Below are 19,023 nucleotides of genomic sequence, written 5' to 3'. Positions count from 1 at the left end.
ACCAAGGATTAGCCAAGTGGAAAGCAATAAAAACGAAAGTGGAGTACATTTCTAATTTTAGATGGAGAGCCTATGTGTAGAAGGGGATCTTGGAGAACTGAGCGGTTACAGAGGCCACTGGAGTGTGGGTGGCCCTCACCATTGCTGTCCTGGGGTACCTGGCACACTTTGGGAGGTAAGTCCTTGAGATATTAGTTGCTCCAGGGAACCCAATAAGCTTGAGGTGTCCCGGGAGCTCAGGCTCACAAAAACCTAAGTATCAGTCCAGTCCAGTGGTTATTATGTGCATATGCTCTGGAAGCAGATTGCATGAGTTCCAAGAGTACTTTCGCCCTCACTAGCATTCAGCCTCTGTGCCTGAGTTCATTCCAAATGGCCAACGCAGAGATGCAGAACCCCTCAAAACCACAGCCACTGCTGAGCAGGATATACAGGCCCCAAGAACTTGGCAGGTGAATACTGCCCTTGAGCAATATCAAGCCTGCATTCTGCTCTCACTATACCCGGTTTGATTTGTTCAACGTTGCTTCACGACCAGGGCATTGCAGAAGTCCAGACAAGAGTGTTCCCAGCCAAAGACTATGGCGAAACTCCATGTGAAAACCGTGGTGAAATCGGGCTAAAAGGGGTCGTGCATGTGGATGACAAGAAAAAAAAAAAAAAAAAGGCAAAGGAAGCCCTCTGGTCACCAGGATCCCGCCCCCGCCCCTGCTCCCGCATTAATCCTTGCCCGCCTAGAAGTCAGCAAGGCAGGCAATTGGGGGAGGAAAATGACAAAGGGCGTCTGCCGGTCCTCATGGCAACGGGACCCCAGGGCTGGCCGGGCTTCTAGGTTGAAGCTCTACAATATACCCTTTGCCCTTCCACAGATTCGCTATGAAATCGAAGGCAGGAGAAGCGACTCTTCCTGAGTTTGCTCGCCGCCTCCTTGCACCCGCCAGCAGTCAGCCCGGCACGCGCGCACCCAGACGGGAGATGGGCGCGCGTCGGGGGCGGGGCTTGAGAGCGGAGGCGGGGCCTGGGGCCGGGGCGGAGCCAGCGGGGCGGGAGCGGCTGGCGCACCCGCAGCAGCTTGGCTCCGCGGCGGCTGAGGCTGGGGCGCAGCCAGGGCGCAGCGACTACGGCGGCGCCCTTAAATAGCATCCGGAGTCGGCGCTGGGCAGGCAGTGGGCTGAGGTGACAGCCGGCGGCGTAGCGGCCCGGCCAGCCGAGGAGGTGAGTGCTTTTGCCGCCGGGAGCCGCGTTTTTCCCGGCTGCGGCGCCGGTGGTCTCGGCGGAGGCGCTGGGCTGAGGCTGCTCCGCCGGCCCGAGCCCGGGAGGCGACGGCCGCGGCGGAGACGCGTGAGCCGCCCCTCGACTCCCGAGGACGTTCCGCTTTTCCGGCCTCTGCCCTCGGTTCCCCTTCTCCCGGCAGCGGAGGCCTTCGGGCCGCCAGAGCCCGCCGCCGCTTCCTGTGCCTGAGCCGGGGATGCCCGGCCGCCGTTTCCCGCGGGCTGCGCGGGCGCGGGGGCTGGTGCACGGCGGGGTCCGGGTGACGCGCGCCGCGGGACCGGCCTCTGGTTTGTGTGACGGCGGGGACCCGCCCGTCCCGGAAGCCGGACCCCGAGCTTCAGATGCGAGGGATGGTCCAGCGGGGCCGGGGCGCCTGTCCCCGTGACAGGGTTTTTGAGGCGCATTTGGACCGCGCCTGAAAGCGTCGGAGCCGGAACGTCCTGCTACCTCGGCGTGATGGTGGCCCCTGCGCGGAGCGCTTGTAGGAGGGTCGAATGCAGCCTCAAAAGCCGGTTGCTAAAAGGAGAAATTCTCGCGGTGTCTCTGGAGGAGTGCCCATAGCCGTGTTGGAGTCACTGATGTAAGAAGCCTGGTGTTTTTTGAAATTAGGAAGCAGCGATGATACCTATCGTCTCGTAGCCTGGGAAAGTGGTGGTAAAGGACTTGAATGGTCACGTGGACTAGAACCTAGAGACCGACACTTATCAGTGTGTATTTACAATCGCAGATCCCTTCCCCACCCCACCTACTTACAAGGTGATGGAGCTTAATTAAGACCATTGTAGAAGTGCTGTTTGCCATTTAAAGTTAACAGTTCTGAGCATCTTCTTGATACAGGAGCATCCAAAGTGCCCCCCGAGTGTCAGTACCCTTTCTTTTATTTTTCGTCTTTGCTTAGCATGAGAAAAACATGAAATGTCACAGTGTCTGACACAAATTTCACCTGTGTTTATCTCGGTGTAAACAGTTATTTGCTTAACACAAACAAAAAGTCAATCGAAAGTTTCTGGTTGATTCTGCATTTTCAAGTGGCCATGGCAGGTTCAATGGGCACATTAGTGGACTTGAGGAGGTGGAACTTTTAAAGGAAATCTTGCTTCCCATCAGCATGGAGCCGGTCTTCTGAGATGAGATGTTCTTTCTTGCCTTCACTCAACTGGGAGAATCCCTTCCCAGTCTGAAACTTGACTCCTTACTTGTGATAGGTCTGCGTTAAACGAAAGTCTTTCATGAGCTAAGATTCTAGGACTAGGAGAAAATCTTCAAAAGTAGCCAACCTCATACCTCCCTTCCTCCCTTCAAATAGTGTAGGCATATTATAGACCTCTGTTTTATGCATTTACTGGGAACAGAAAAAACCTTTTTTTTTTTTTTTAATCACCCTTCCCTCACAATTATAAGCATTTTGACTTATTTCCTTCCTGGCTCTATTATGCATATTTTGGCAATATTTTCATTATTATTGCAGGCAGCCTGACTCAAAAGAGATCTCTGGGCTTTTTCACTTGGGGTGTTTAAGAGATAGCTAATTGTGACAAGTGCAGGTTGGGACAGGTTTCGGTTTATATCATAGAGGTATTTTCCTAGCCTCCTCTCTTTCAGATGAAGTTTGAAATAACTGAAAGCATTCTCACATGCCACAGGCCTTACTATGTCTTTCGTTTTTGATGTTAGCTGGCTTGTGGAAAATGTTCAGAGGAGGGGCTGGGGAAAGACCAGGTTGTTCTGTCATCACAGCTGGAGATTTCTCCTCTCTCCCTTCAAGTTTCACTTTTCTGGAAAGAGCAAGACTATCAGAATACTAGTAATTTCTAGATGTTGAGACTCCATAACCCGAGATGAATATGTATAATTTTTAAGGGCAGTTGCTGAATGTATTGGGCAGGTTTGCCTCATAAAGCATGAGCTCATTATTCTTCTGCACATACCGACTTTCGTATCCAAATACTGTTAAGTTAGAATCCATTAATAACGTTTTATGAACAGTATTGTCTGGATGATGCAATGGGATAGACTCTTGTGTTAAAAAATACAGAGGAACTTCCTTTAAGGCAGCTCCAAGCTATTGGTATCCGGTGGCCTTACTTGAAATCTTGGGATTCAAGCCTTTCTCTCTCGCAGGCAGGTTCGTCAGGAGGTAGACTGTAGGTGCACAGTGTTTCCTGCAGGTGGTCAGTCCAACTTGGCGGTCGGACAAACCCATCAGGATCATTTGTCTTTGGCACTCATGCCTAGAGACAAAGTCTCCTTGAACAGAGCTGATCTGAAGCTGCACATGGTTAGGTTTAATTTTCAACATTGTAGTACTTGAAGGGGCTCTGAGAGCTTTTATAGAAACACGTTTGGAAAGCGCACAAGCTAGAAAGTGGAGGCAATTTACCAGTGTTTGTGGCTGCAACTCCAAGATTGTCCTTTTGTCTCCAATTCCTTACCGAAAATGCCCAGATGACAGCTCAACAGGAATTTCTAGTTTGTGTGAGCCCAAAGTGATACATAATTTGAAAAAATTGACAAGAGGAAGCTATTGCGTAATCGGTGGTATGTTACTTTCTCTGCTTTTTCTTTACATCCAGACGTTTAGAAGTTCTTGGCTGAGTTGTAGACAATGTCGAATTTGGTTTGTTGTAACTTCTGTGCAATTCCGAGGAGAGAATGAAATATGGAGCCTTTCTTGAAACATGGCTGGCTTGGAGGGAGGGCACATTCTTTGGACGAAAGCTTAGGTGTAGGTGAGTGCTCTCTTCCCCTGTGCTGCCTGCCTAGAAGAATGCATTTGGCTGGAGGCACAAAAAAAATCTAAGATTTCAAAACTGGTGGCTCTGTGTAGGTACCTGGGCTAATTCTCTTTATGAGGATTTTTCAAGTTTTAAATGAAATTTGAAAGCTATCTAACACCTAATTCAAAACCATTTGCCTCAGAAAACCTACATATGTGTGTGTATGTATATGTATATAAAACATAAAATTATAAAAAGTTTAGCATGTAAATGTGAAAGTATTTATAATAGGAATATATACTTTTATAAGAATTATATTAACATAGGAATATTATATATTATATACTTTTTACATTATAACACGAACCCCTGCTTCTAGAAAATTTGGGAACTATAAAAAAAGGTCTTCAAGAGAATAGATGCTATTAACCTTTTTGTGTATTTCCTTTTAGTGTTTTTCTAAACAACTTTTTTTTGTACTTTAAGCATATAGTTTTAATTGAAGATAAAAATTTTGATGATTTAAAACATTTCTTAATGTTTTTTAAAAAATTTTTTTAACATTTTTTTTTGAAAGGCAGAGAGAGACGGAGCACGATTGGGGGAGGGGCAGAGAGCGAGGGAGACAGAATCTGAAGCAGGCTCCAGGCTCTGAGCTGTCAGCACAGAGCCTGACACAGGGCTCGAACTCACAAACCAGATCATGACGTGAGCCACAGTCCAACGCTTAACTGACTGAGCCACCTAGGCTCTCCTGATAGTTTAATTTTAATCACATAAGTTATATTGTGAGCATTCTTCCATGTTGTTACCTTCTCCAAAACTAAGTTTTGAGAATGGCTGCATAATGTGGTGTAAGGGATATGTTCCAATTTACTTACCCTTCTCCTACTGTTGGATATTTAAGAACAACTGCGTCAGAACAGTTTGCCAAGCCTCTTTTGTATTTAATGTATCTTTTGGAAAAATTAAGGCGTGTTCTGCTTTAAAACTGTTGACACTGGCAATGATTTGAAAATTATTTTTGTTAGTGAATGGTTTTAATGAACTTTTGGGTTCATGTGTTCTAGCGCAAAGCTGTCGATTTTTGGATTTCATGGTCTGGAAAGATAAATGGAAAAAATGAGGGCATCAAAGGAGGAAACGTGGATTGACATTTATACCATTTCCTCTTTCTGGAAGGACTTCTGATAAATGTATTATCTGTCCCTTTGCACAGTTTTGGCGGAGGAAGAAATTGGTATTTTCCCCTCAGGTTGGTGGTGAGAGAAATGTGCATATATCTAAGGCCCAAATACCTCGAACACTGTTTATGCTTTAAATAACCAGAGTAAAGAGAAGGTTGCTACAGAGACTAGTTTCTCCCTCAGGGCTCAGCCGTCAGCTACAAAGCAGGGTCTGTGAGCTGACTGAGGCAGTGGCCACAGCCCAGCAGGGGCAGGCTCAGGACGTGAAAGGTGATGATAACAGCCAACAGTCCAAGGCGCTGTTCTCAGTGCTTCTGATATCGTGTGAATTCAGTTAATCCTCCCTGCAAGGTAGGTCCTGCTATTATCCCTGCTTTACAAAAGATAAAAAGAATAAGGGCAGGAATGAAGTTGCCCAAACCAGGATTTGAACCTACGCAAGTCAGACTTCGGGGCCTGAGCTCCTAATTGGTTGGCTCAACTGCCTCCCTAGAGCTTGAAAGGTTCTTAGCCCAGGAGTGTCAGCAAAGTTCCAGGTTACCTAGCTAGTGGCAAGACAGGATAGAAGTGGTTCCTTTTCCGTGTCGTTGTTCCTTGATATCTCCTGGCCTCATTTTTACACTCTGTCCCGTACCACCAGAGCGCTGAAATGACAACAAATTTTGATTCAGCTTGCTTCAGTGAGTGACAAGATCACCTGATCCAGAGCTATGACTTTCTAGAGAATTAAAGAGTTAAAGGCTTTGCCTGCCCTTGGTTGCATTAAGACTGATGAACCGTCGAGGTGCACGGGTAATGCTCAAGTGTGTGGCAGGAAGAGAGGGTGTGGCTGGGAACAGGGACCCACGCTCGGCAGAGATGGTCGAGCCACTCACTTAAGTAAGAGATTGGTCTCACCGTGGCACATAGGTTTGCTTCCTGCTGTGCATCTCGGGTTACTTTTACCAAAAATAGACTTTCTCAGAATGTTAGAGACAAGAGAACAGAATTGTGAGTTTTCAGGGTTTGGAGGCACAGTGTTGTATCGCCTACTGGATATGGGTGCCTTTTTTCTAGTACAGTTTTAGGCAGAACCCCACAGTACGGAATAAAAGCAGGGCTGCTGTGGTTGAAGGGGGCAGGGGCGGGAACCCCAGCTCCCACATATATACTTGCTTCCTGAGTCACCTTTGTCTGCGGCACTTCTAAATATCCCAGGCTCCCTGAACATCGAAATAGCATAACTTGCTCCCTTGCAGACACAGTAATCGTGGTGCAGGTCATGGGTGATTTAGCCCAGGTTACACAACCTGTGTTCCCCTCTGGCCATGATACCCAGTGGAGTTTGTTCCTGGACCTCAGGCCTGTTCGGAGAATGACCAGATCTCAGTGTACTTCTTGTTTTGTGCCCTGCAGTCGACCTACCTTCACTTACTCTGTACAGTATTGCACAACATACACCAATTTTTCCTCAACATCACTGCCCAGACCATAGCCTGTCACCTCTCTGGTTGAGACAGTAGAGACCCCTCGTTGAAAAAAGAGGGAGAGAATGATGACTTTCCTTAATGAAGAACTCTCTGATTGAATCCCTCCTCTGCCCAGAAGCCTTCCGGGGCTCCCTCTATAAGGTCCCAAGTCTTTATTTAGCTTGGCTCTTGGGAGTTTCTAGAGTCTGGTTCCAACCTGCTGTTTCCTGTGCCTGTCCCAAACCACCCACATCCTGGGACTTTTGGAAAGCAGACTCTGGGAGCACGGGATTGCACCAAGGTCTCTGCATCCCAAGATTCTATCCGTGAGCTCTCTCTTTGGCCTGAGTGGCCTTCCCATGTCCTGGAAGGGCCTCATGGACCCTGTGCATTTACTGTGACCTGTCTGCAATGACATTCCTCATTCCAGCCTCCTTCCTCGTGGACCTGCTCCTCAGAGACTCTGGATCCCTCACTGGAACCCTAGGCTAACGTTCAACTGGCTGAGATGTGTCAGCAGCCGCAGTGGTGGTTAAAATGCTGAAATTCTCCCATATTGGTTAGGAATAGCTGCTACACCAAGTGCCCCCACCCCTAATTCAGATTCTGAAGGGTTGGTGCCTGGTCCATCCAAAGATCTCCTGAACCCATTCTGGGGCAGTGGCCTACTTCTTTCTGGATCGGTTGATACCTGGCTGTACTGGTTATTCATGTTATGAATGGCACCCCCCTCTCTCCTTCATTTGCCTTTTCATGTGAGCATATCTTGCTTCCTCATATAGACTCCCCAGCCGCATTCTAAGCTCTGGGCATGTAGGAGAGCTAGTCATTATCTTTTGCATGTTTTCAGCAGCATTTAATGTGGCACCTTAACTGCTAGCAAGCACTTAATATTGTCTGATGTCCAGTTGAGACCAGGAGACATTCAGACAGTCAGGTGTCCTGTAGAAGGGGATCGCTGACAAGAATATACATTTCAGTGTTCCAAATTTGTAAATTATGATGCTGCGCAAAACTGAGATCTTGCAGCAAAGATCAAGGTATCGAAAATCACTAGACCAAGCCTGTGCTTTCGTTGGGTTGAACTTAGTGTTTAGGAGTACAGCCGTGGTGTCTCTTTCAGGGTACTTTCAGAGAGGTTTCAACAGCAGGTGGTTGTAGGCTTTGCGGGATGTGGAAGGGAAGCAGATCAGTGTCAAGTTCTAGATAATCTTACATAACTGTACCGTCGTCTTCATTTACCTGGTATTCCTCCTTAAAATCATACCTTGTTTCTGTGCTACTAGTGAAATGGTCAAATAGCTGTTTGTTCCTTCTGTAGGACAATTACCCGCATTGTTCCTCGGGCACGCTTCCAAGGTGCCCCAGAATGTGGGGCTGGCAGGGAACTTGCCTGTCAAGCAGTCCAACCAACCACCTCATGGGAGGACGGAACCGAGATTCAGAGAGGTGTGGCTGAGAGCCCAGAGACAGGCTAGACTCTGAAGACAGAGCCAGCCTGTGCTGCCCTCTTCGGACAGGAATCACAGATGAGCGCCATTGAGGCTGGCACCCCTCTAAAGTGTAGGCAGACTGAACATCCCTGGCCCGTGAGGCAGGGGCTGAAGCTTTGGGCTGCCGTGGCCCTGCGACCTTGATTCTCCTTCCTCCAGACTAGCTGGCCCAGCCCCCTCGGGCTCTCAGCCTTGGGCCAGGTGACTTCACTGCCAGTGTCCTGCCCGCTCCAACTCCTTTCCCTCACGGAGTTGTTGATTACCTCTGTCTCCCTCTTAGACGGAAAGTCTGTGTGCAAGCACTATTACACTGCCCCCTAGCGGCGGCAAGCTTTTCGGGGGGGGGGGGGGGTGCTCCAGTTGGCACTTGTTTTTAATGTTTATTTATTTATTTTGAGAGAGACAGAGAGAACGAGTGGGAGAGGGGCAGAGAGAGAGGGAGAGAGAATCCCAGGCAGGCTCCATGCTCAGCGTGGAGTCCGACTCAGGGCTCGATCTCACGAATTGTGAGATCAGGACCTGAGCCAATCGCAAGACTCAGACACTTAACTGACTAAGCCACCCAGGCACCACTGCAATTAGCATTTTTATTTGTTGCCTCCCAGAGTCAAGAACTGACAGAGACTCTAGCCAGGCAGGTGCCCAGAGAAGCTGCAAGAACTGCTCAGTCGTCCCAAAATGGGGCCCATGTGCCCCGTGGCAGAGGTAGGCCATCCAGGGTGCAGGGTGGGTATATTAGAACTACTACAGATACTCATTTTTTAGCTTAAATTCATGTATGTGTATTTTATAATGTTCAGAAAATATTTGCAAATGTCTAGAGTTTATAAATGTAGTTACATATTAAGAGGCATTTATTGATTAGTTTGGATGCATTATGAAAAGCTCAGAGAACCGGAAAATTAACTCCGTCTCTACCAACAGCATGGCAAGATACCTCTGAATGCCACTTGGAAAAAAAGAAAAGACCAAGAGAACTCAGTTTGTCAGTTAAGGGGGAATCGAAACTCCTTTGCGAAACTAGGTTGTGATTGATGTCAAATTGGTCTCGAAGTGAGGTGGTATCTTATTGTGGTGGTGATTTGTATTTCCCTGATAACGTAGAGCATATTTTCATGTGTCTGTTAGCCATCTGGATGTCTTTGGAAAAGTGTCTAGTTATGTCTTCTGCCCATTTCTTCACTGGATTATTTGTTTTTTGGAGGTTGAGTTTGCTGAGTTCTTTATAGACTTTTGGATACTAACCCTTTATCCAGTATGTCATTTGAAGAGCCCAAATGCCCATCGATGGACTAATGGATACAGAAGATGTGGTGTACATATGCAGTGGAATACTACTCGGCGATCAAAAAGAATGAAATCTTGCCATTTGCAACAACATGGATGGAACTAGAATGTGTTATGCTAAGTGAAATAAGTCAGCCGGAGAAAGACAAACGTCGGATGATTTCACTCATATGTGAAACTTAAGAAACACAACAGATGAACATAGGGGGAGGGAAGGAAAAATAAGATAAAAACAGAGAGGGAGGCAAACCATAAGGGAGTCTTAAATACAGAGAACAAACCTGAGGGTTGCCGGAGGGGCGGTACGTGGGGGGGCATGGGCTAAATGGGTGACAGACATTAAGGAGGGCACTTGTTGGGATGAGCACTGGGTGTTGTAAGTGATGAATCCCTGGCTTCTACTGAAACCAATATGACACTGTACGTTAACTAACTTGAACTTAAAGAGATAAATTTAAAAATTTTTAAAAAGTGGTCTTGGACTTCAGGAGAGTCGTGTTAAATCCAGAGTATATTTTGACTTTGGACCCAAAGCTTGAAAATGCAGAAGCCTTAAAACCAGGACAAAGATTTTATTTTATTTTCTGATTCATTCATGACTGTGTCTCCTGAGATGGGAGCAATGTTTGATATGGAGTGCTCTGTAAATCTCAGGCTGAACATATAGACCTTTCTTTGTGTGACAATCAAATACCATGCTGGGTGTAGCACCTCGAGTCAATATTTAGGTTGGGTTTCTTTGTTGAACGTGTAGTCACTTAGCAGGAAGCAGCATGTGGATGTGCTAGTCAGTTTTACTCCCCGCAAATCGTTCCCCAAACCGCAGTATCAAAGCGCCGAATGGGCCTCAGAAGTGTCACCTGAATAGTAAGATGTTTGGGATTTGCTTTAAAATTGTTTTTTTTTTTTTTTTTTTTAATGGGTGTAAAATGAGACAATATTAGCCAAGTGTTGATCCGGGGAAAGCCGAAGCTAGGGTCATGGGCATATGGGGGTTTGTTTTCCTATTCTATGTACTTTTAAATCCACGTGGACATTTTCATTATAAAATATAAACAAAACATACGGGGAAAATAGACCCCAAGCTAGTGTCACGTGTTCCAAGTAGGTGACAGCCAGATGAGACCATCTCTTTGTCTTCCTTTCCTTCTTTTAAACGCCAGGTCGTTACTCTACAGTCCTCTGCAACTTGTTGGATTTGTTAGGTTTTCAGCCTCCCGCGGGCCACCCACTCTTCCCATGGTTCCCCGCACCCTTGGAGTTATTCTAGCCCCGCCCTTTTCCCCTCCTCCTGCAGTGGGCTTGATCCTGCAACTCTTTCTCTATTTCACGTGCTGCTTCCCCCGACACCACCACCGTCTTCCCCAGAGCTGACGAAATCGAAAAGCCAGAACAGGGTCCCAGCCTCTTTCAAAGGCTCTTTTCTGTCTTGAGGAGGCCCACAGCCTAAGCATATTTGGTGGGCTCCCTTCATCTCTGCTGTTTAAGGACACAACAGTCCCACGCTGAAATCTGTAAACCCTCAAAAGCGTCCCCATGTGTGAGTGGCCGGCCTTCCTCTCTGGGTAGAGGTCTGTCTATGTTCTATCTCCCACTTAACCCTGCGCCGCTAAGCCGGTCCACTAGTTTGTCAGTCCCTCTGAAACCGCGATCTATTTTAAGAGGTGTAAGTAACTCTATCCAACCTTGTGTCCTTTCAGCCTTCTTATCCAGGTCACTGCTATCTGATCGTGGTGACCTCTGCGAGCAAGGACTGGGCCTTGTTCTTCGCTGTCTCCTGCACCAGACCTCACCCTGGCGGGGACATGGGACGCTCAGCAAACTACACCCCGCTGCATGGGGACAAGCTCCTGCAGCTAACGGCTGCTTAGCCCGGGCGGAGGCAGGGCATCCTCCACCCTGGTCTGTGGCTCTGTCGTTCCTAACTGCCAGCCGCCCCTGCCCCAGCACCGGCCGGCACGAGCTGGCTCTCAGGGCATTTCACCCCCACCACCTGCCTCTGGCTGCTTCCACCTGGCTCTCTAGCCGGCCCTCCCATTGCACTCTGGTTCATCCATAGTGTTCTCTCCCTCCCGAAGCCCTCCACCACTTACTTCTTCACTTTTCGTCTAGATAGTTGGGTTAACTCTTTCTCGCAGGTGTGCTTGTTCACTGATACCCTAAACTCGTTGAAGGCAGAGGAAACACCGCAAATGCTGCTGGACTTCTGTTTGGGAGAGAGGGAAAGTGGGGTTTTTTTCCCTGTGATTTTGTTCATTAGCAGTGGAACCTTTCTCAAAGGTGCCCTTACGTGGAAGTGCCCACATAGCTGGTCAGGGCCCAACACGGACGGTGGGAGCCTAGGGATGGACTTTCTGGGCAGGGCTTCCACCCCATCTGTCGTTCTCCTAGAAGGACAGGTTGCCGCCCGAGGCCGTTTATGCAGCAGGTGGGAAATACATAAATACAAGAGGAAATGAACCGAATTGACCTAGTTATATCTTCTTTATCTTGAGAAATAAAAAAAAAATAACCAAATAATAACAGCAAAGTACATAGTAGAATAATAAAATCATAAATACCCAAATGCCACAGCATAGAATTAACAGTTTTTTTCCTTAATTTTATTTATTTATTTATTTATTTATTTATTTATTTATTTATTTATTTATTTTGAGGGGAGGGAGGAGTGACAGAGAGAGAAGGAGAGAGACAGAGAATCCCCAGCAGGCTCCGCACTGTCAGCACAGAGCCGGACGGGGCTCGAACTCACAAACCATGAGATCATGACCTGAAGCGAAATCGAGAGTCGGTTGCTTAACCGACTGAGCCACCCAGGCGCCCCTAGAATTGGCAGTTTCTAACAGTTATTTTCTCTCTGTGTCGTGCTGTCATCTGGAGTTTCTGGGTGGCGGTGGAATCCTGTCGTTCAGTCCTGAACGTCAGGGGTGTGTCACCATCTTTTGCCTTCTCTGGCCTTGTCTTGGAAATGCTCCATGGTGTCAGTGATTGAAGGGGGCACACATTTCCTCTATTCCCGTCCTTTCTTTATCCCCACGGAGGCCCGCACAGGCAGCGACGAAGCTAGCTCACGATTTTTGTCGCCCATCAGGGGCACCGCCGGGACCTGAAACAACAAGATTGTTACATCTGAGCCTACCTCCTACTCTTCCTGTTTTGTCTCCTTCCGTATTCACTCCTAAAAGTGACTAGTCTGGGACAAAACATCCGGAGGGACCCTGGGACTTAGGTACCCTCTCTGTGTGCGGTTTCTCAAACAAAAGGACCCTACTCCCCATTTCCAGGGTCCTGAGTGGACAGGAGTTCCTGCCTCACGGGGTCTGGCTCTGGCTATTGTGAAAGGACATTCGTCCTCTTAACTATTAAGTTCTTCTCCACCTCCCAGGAAGAGGAGCCTTCCTGCTTCCTGCCTTGCTTTGTGGTTTCCCAGAGGCCGGGAAGATGGAGAGTCTGTTGTGGATTATTTTCGTGGCAACAGGAATTTTATTTCCTTCTCTAGCTATGGTCATAATAGGCTGTACATAATGGGCCGTACCCCCCGGACCATGGTGTCGTGTTCTCTAATACACAGTCCTACAGACATAATTAGGGCCCTTCCTGGGCCAGATGTCAGCTGAGATAACATGCCTTGTTGGATTCACTTGGTGAGTTGACAGGTGGGGAGCCGGGCCCACAGAACCCTCTTCAGAAGGGTTGGGTCAACCTAGCAAACCGGTCTTGTCTCCATTAGCTGAAGTGAGGCTGACTGGCTGAGGTCACCCATTTTGCCCAAGCCTGCCCCTTCTCCGACCGTTACCAAGAAATGTCCCTGCCTCGTCTAAGTGACTTCTGAGAACTCACTTAACAGTGTTAGCAGTGTTTGAAGGCCAACGGAAACATCTTGCTTCTCTTAAGAGTTTTTTTTTTTTTTTTTCCAATAGAAACTTTCCCTCGTGAATCCATGCCACTCACATAACCTGGATGTCTTCGCTGGGCATGTCCAAACTAGAATTATCACTTCCCCAATTGGCTGGACATGGCAGGTCTTCGTGTCTATGCTGAAGAGAGAAGGGAGGAGAACCAGATGGCTCCCCCCCCACCCCCCGCCCTCCGGAGAATGCTGGGCAAGTCATATTTGCAGCATCCCTTACTGCTCAGATGGCCACCCACCCGGTGCTTGTGCTCGTGCTCGGTGTTCGGGGAGTCTCTGAGGGCTCTCCTCGCCACAGTCGCACCATTGCTGTCTAGCTCCTGGGATGCTTCTCTGGTTTAGAGGATTCTCTTTTCTGTCATAGAATAGTCACTTCTAGACGTTGGTGGCCAGCCGGGTATCAGGCTCTGGACTCAAGCCCTCCTGGCATTTGCACTTCTACTCAAGAGAGGTATTTGTTTACCCTCTTCCCCTTCTTGTGGGCAACCTTGATCTTTCAAAAAGTAATCCACAGTCTCCTGTCTGAATATTTGTCTACACATCTGCTAAGGAGACAGAGGATCCTTGCCCTTAGATGACCTTGAGGTGACATTATATAGAAGTGTAACAGTTTGAGAAATGAAAAACATCATGGGAAGATGGGCAAGAGAGTTTTGCTTTTTTTTAGTTATCATTACTGACTTCAGGAGGAGAATGTAGTAACTGATCACTTACGTAAAACACCCAGTGCTCATCACAACAAGGGGCAAGGGAGTATTTTTATGTAGCCTTTAAATCAGTGTCTTGCAAGCTTTTTCTTTTCCCCTCCACATCACCTAGGAGGTGCTGCTTATTCCTTTCTAGCACAATGGCTCGCAGCAGCAGCAGCAGCAGCAGCAGCAGCAGCAGCAGCGTGGGGTGTACAGGGAGAATGCTAAAGTTTAGAAATGTTTCAAATACCTCCTTGCTCTTTGGAGAATCACTGTTCTATAAATACACCCTCCTGGGGCCTGTAGCAGAAAACTGGTCAGAATCACAGGGGGTCGTTCCTAACTCAGTAACTGTTCATGAAGCACCTGTTCTGGGCAAGGCAGTATGTCCAGCATCAGGGGCCTATGAAGACAGATGGGAAGGGGCCCTGGCCCCAGGAGAGAGAAGCATCTATGTAAGAGAAGCAGACGCTCAACCCAAGTGTAAAATAGGAGATGCTAAGGGTCACGCAAGGGCTACAGATAACATATTCCTGGAGTTCAGGACTGCCTCTGACTGAGGAGGTCACGTAAGGATTTATTAGAGCAACTGAACTATTTGGGTCGGTTTGGACATGTTATTAAGACAGGGCTCGGGAAGAGGCCGTAAGGGAAGGAGACCCCAAGGTTGGAGAATGCAGCGTGGGCGTGGAGGCATGGGGAGACTTTCTGGTAGACTCTTGGAAAGGGCCAGAGCTCCGCCCTGGGATACTGGCCCTCCCAGCCTTGTTGAGGCAGGGAGCCGGAGGGGAGCTCGCCCAGAGACGCGTGGGGAGAGGATGGGCCGGTCCACTCGCACAAGGAGGCTTCCAGGACCCTGGGAACCTGCCTACAAACCGTCTTCCAGCCTCCCCCACCGCTTTGCTCCTTATTGTTCCACCGGTCAATCTCCCAGGCTCAAAAACCCAGCCCTCCGACTCCGACTCTTCTTTTCCACTTACATCCACTGAGTTACTAAATCCTGTTTTGTTTTGTTTTTTTTTTTTTAGTGATTAAAAATGCCTTATCGTAAAGTAGGCATAACATAAAATTTACCATTTTAGCCACTTTTAAGCATACAGTGCATTGGCATTCATTACATTATCGATATTGTGTAACTGTCACCGTTACCGAGTTCCAGAATTTTTCATCATCCCCAACACAAACTGTGTACCTGTGAAGCAATAACTCCCCTTTCCCCTCCCACCCTCCACTCCTGTAGCTTCCATTTCTGTCTCTCTGAATTTGCCTCATCGAAGTCCCTAGAACACATATAACGTTTTGTAGGTTCATCCAGTTTATGGCCTGTATCAGAATCTCCTTCTTTTTTTTTTTTTTTTTTTTTTTTTTTTTAAGGCGTAGGGATATTCCATCGCCTGCACAGGCCACATTTCGTGTGTATCCCTCCATCGCTTGGTGGACATTGGGATTCAGATCCTGGCTTTTTAAAGCTCTGTCTGTCCCAGCTTCTTAGCATCCTCTTCATCGCCTTGCACCTTCGTCTGCATTTGAACCACTGTGTGCCTCAGTGACAGGCCTGCCTTTTACGGTCCATAGGCTTTGTCTTCGGTCCTGGCCTCTGGTCTTGTTCTTGTGTGGGGCTGGGGCAGGACACCTGACTTCTCCTACGCAGTCTCCTGTCTTTGAGTCGAAGCTAATGAGGACCGTTAGGAGGATGACATTTCGTCATGTGTCTAATTACTCAGCATGGTGCCTGATACACAGCAAGTGCTTAGCAAACGGTGGCTCTTAAAGCGCAATTTCAAGCTGATTTTTTCCTTCCTTTCTCCTACCTAGTGGAATCCTGTCACTTGTTCCAGATTACCTGGCCAAAAATCCTAGAGCTGAGGTGGGGAGTTGCTTCTGGCCGTCCCGTCCTATCCCCAGAGCCCGAAGTGGAGCTCACGTTCCTGGGCCTCCCTCATCCTGCGAGGACCGGCTCACTTTTGCTTTCTGCATGCAGCAATCCTTGAGAGCGTGTGCCCTCTCTCAGAATTTCTTGTGCACTTACTGCCACCTCGTTTTGCCCTGTTTTGTGTATATATTTGTGTTACATTTTTGATTTCCAAGCCTCACGAATGGGGTCTGCCAGTTTTTCACGGTTTGCACCCACATTTGAATGTTAAGTAATGCACCTGCACCCAAGAGAGGGTGAGGATTTTCCGACAACCCTCTTGTAGTCATCGTGTGTCACTGAGGCTTTCATTTTGTGGGGGTGTCCTCTTGGTCACTTCCTTTTGAACACCATCAGGTAGAGAAGGCACCTTTCCTGAAACTGCCTCGTTCTCAGAAAGGCCAACTAAGTGAATTCAACTTTTCCTGAGCAAAGGAATTTAACACTAGCTGGGTTGCTATTTCTGGAGGCTTGACCTTACAAAGGCAAAAGTGGCTGGCTCTAGGGATGCCTGAGACCCTGTGTGAAGAAGTGTGTTCAAAGAATTTTAATAAACTATCAGGGAAATGTAAGTAGGGAAAGAGCACACATTTCTAAAGTGATTTATTTTGTCACGTGACTTCAATAGATATGTAATTTAATAAATACAGAAGCTGTTAGGGATAGACTTTGACCATTGCATCTAAGCCCTACAAGTTTATCCATTCAAGTTGGGCACATTGTATTTGGAATCTCATTACTTGGGGGCGTATATGGGAGTCGTGGCTTGGTGGCCAATATGAACAGGTGAGGTATGGCCCTAATATTACCGTTTAGAAAATTGTCTCGCCTTCTGCTTACCTTTACAGTTTTTTATTAAGTTTATTTCTTTATTTTGAGAGAGAGAGAGCGTGCACGTGCGCGCATGAGTGGGGGTGGGGCAGAGAGGGAAGGAGAGAGAGAAAATCGCAAGCAGGCTCTGTGCTGTCAGCACCGAGCTGAACACGGGGCTCGAACCCACAAACCACGAGATCATGACCTGAGCCGAAATCAAGAGTCGGATGCTTAACCGACTGAGCCACCCAAGCATCCCCCTGCTTACCTTTAAAAACTTTGTGTCCTGCTCTTTCTGACTTTGATGGCGTGGACAGAGAGTGGTGTCGTAAAGAATTTTCAAGTTGACTTGAATATTTCAGTAAATCAGGTTTCTAAAAGCAGAGCACCTCGCCTTCATTTCTCCTTTTAAAATCTGCTTGGAAATTGAATTCGTGATCCCAGAGAGTCACTTTAATGAAAATTATGTGGGTTTTTTTTTTTAATTTTTTTTTTCAACGTTTATTTATTTTTGGGACAGAGAGAGACAGAGCATGAACGGGGGAGGGGCAGAGAGAGAGGGAGACACAGAATCGGAAACAGGCTCCAGGCTCTGAGCCATCAGCCCAGAGCCTGACGCGGGGCTCGAACTCACGGACCGCGAGATGGTGACCTGGCTGAAGTCGGACGCTTAACCGACTGCGCCACCCAGGCGCCCCGAAAATTATGTGGGTTTAAGGTTCACTGTACTTCATTGGGAAGAAACACCCCATGGCAGTGGATGGGAGTAATTCATTCCCTGTGGAAGTATTTGCCCACCGTGCGTGGGATCCTGAAGTTACCCAGCTGGTCTCTCTCCTTCTCATGCTCAGGATGAGGAGATGATCCAAAGGCAGCAAACGTGGTCAGGAATTCATGTATAGAATGGGCTTTGGACAGAGACCTCTGTTTTCCTTTCTAACTGGTGGATGCCGGCGTCCCTGTTTGGGGAGAGCCCGACTGCTCTTTTGGCTCAGGAGGGGACGGCTTAAGCAAATCTAGCTTTAGGTAAATTGCCAGCCAGGGTTAAGGAGCACGAATCCAAGGGTTTTGGAGTGGCACACTGAAAGAACAGCACGCGGTCTGGCTGCTGCTCTCTTGTTCCTCCCCAAGGCTGAGCTCTGCCCAGCCGGCTCAGGACAAAGGGGGAGTTTCAGCCTTCTGTAAATAGCCTATTGTACAAGGGCAGGAGGTGGAGCAAGGAATGGCAGCGTTGCCAGCTTGGCTCGCCGCTTTTAAGGAAAGATGTCAGGATTTCTGCATTTGCTGCTGCTGGGGCAAGGGTGCTATTTATGTGGGTTTGCTTCAAGGCTGCATTCCTAGCAAAGTATTTCATCAAACCGCTGTTATTCAACCGAATGAAAGCTTGAGGAACTTTAGAAGGGGAGAAACATCCCGGTCACCCATTTTTTTGGGGGGGTTTGTAAACAGTATGAAGAAAATAAAATGCTGATGTAAGTATCAATCTGCAAAATCATAGGAGGTCTGTGTGTGTGTGTGTGTGTGTGTGTGTGTGTGTCTGTCCCTGTGTCCTTAGAGAATGATGCCCTTGTGAGTCACCTCTGGCCCCAAACCACTTTTGTGTGGTGTAAACAAAATGGTAGGAGGTAAACCTTTGTGTCCGGGTGGCCTTAGACCCATATGTTCAGAGTCCAGGATGATGGGGCAAATCCTGGTGGTTATGTAAGACAAGGGAGTTCAGATGCCCGGTTCTCATCAGGCCATGCAGTGTCAGTGCTGAGGACCTTTAGAAACCACCTGCTGTCACGGTTTCTAAGCCGGAGTGGGCTGCGGGGGACTTGTGAGCCGCATGTGCAGAGAAGTATGTGCATGTTCCCAGTGGAGAGGATCAGCGGCCCCGCAGAGGTTAGGAATTTGTTCGTGTAGAGGAAAAAGCATGACTTTAGGGTCAAGTTGGTGTCCCCGTCTTGGGATACACCTTGGGGAAACCTCTTAAGTCTCCAGCCTCAGTTTCCTCATGATCATTTTGTATTGCGATGTTTCGGTGAGCTACAGGATGTGAAAGCCGTTCTGAAACACTAAATCAGTGCTGTGTTGCCAGCTCTTCTTCCCAAAGTTTGGGTGGATAAATACCAGGACTTCTGTTTCCTGACAGTCGTGCAATCCAGCTTCTACTGCCGTGTCCTGTGTATCCTGTCCTGTGTCCTGTCCTGTGCACAGGGCTACTTAAAGGCATCCTTCACAATGGTTCTTTACGCTGGATGTGTGCCACGTTCCCCCAACCATTGCTCTGTCGTTCTGTGGTTTTAGACTCCA

At 47.9% G+C, this 19,023-nt stretch overlaps 1 protein-coding gene across 8 annotated transcripts in view; it reads left to right on the top strand.

Moving 5' to 3' along the window:
- Positions 1 to 1,081: 1,081 nt before the first annotated feature.
- ACSL1 (acyl-CoA synthetase long chain family member 1) overlaps positions 1,082 to 19,023 on the top strand; it is a 79,093-nt gene continuing 61,151 nt past the window's right edge. For 5 of the 8 annotated variants that reach the window (XM_023252322.2, XM_023252321.2, XR_006596279.1 and 2 more), the window contains exon 1: positions 1,082 to 1,215. The gene's annotated coding sequence lies outside the window, so the exon portion shown is untranslated. Of the gene's footprint in view, positions 1,216 to 1,716; positions 1,853 to 3,588; positions 3,811 to 18,006; positions 18,201 to 19,023 lie in introns of those variants that run through there. The other 3 variants (XM_019828257.3, XM_019828258.3, XM_003984584.6) reach the window with 3 other exon arrangements.

This window comes from Felis catus, chromosome B1 (genome assembly GCF_018350175.1).
Source record: "Felis catus isolate Fca126 chromosome B1, F.catus_Fca126_mat1.0, whole genome shotgun sequence".
Lineage (NCBI taxonomy): Eukaryota > Metazoa > Chordata > Mammalia > Carnivora > Felidae > Felis > Felis catus.
Note: the sequence above shows the minus strand (reverse complement) of the source record. Positions and strands in the feature narration are given on the sequence as shown.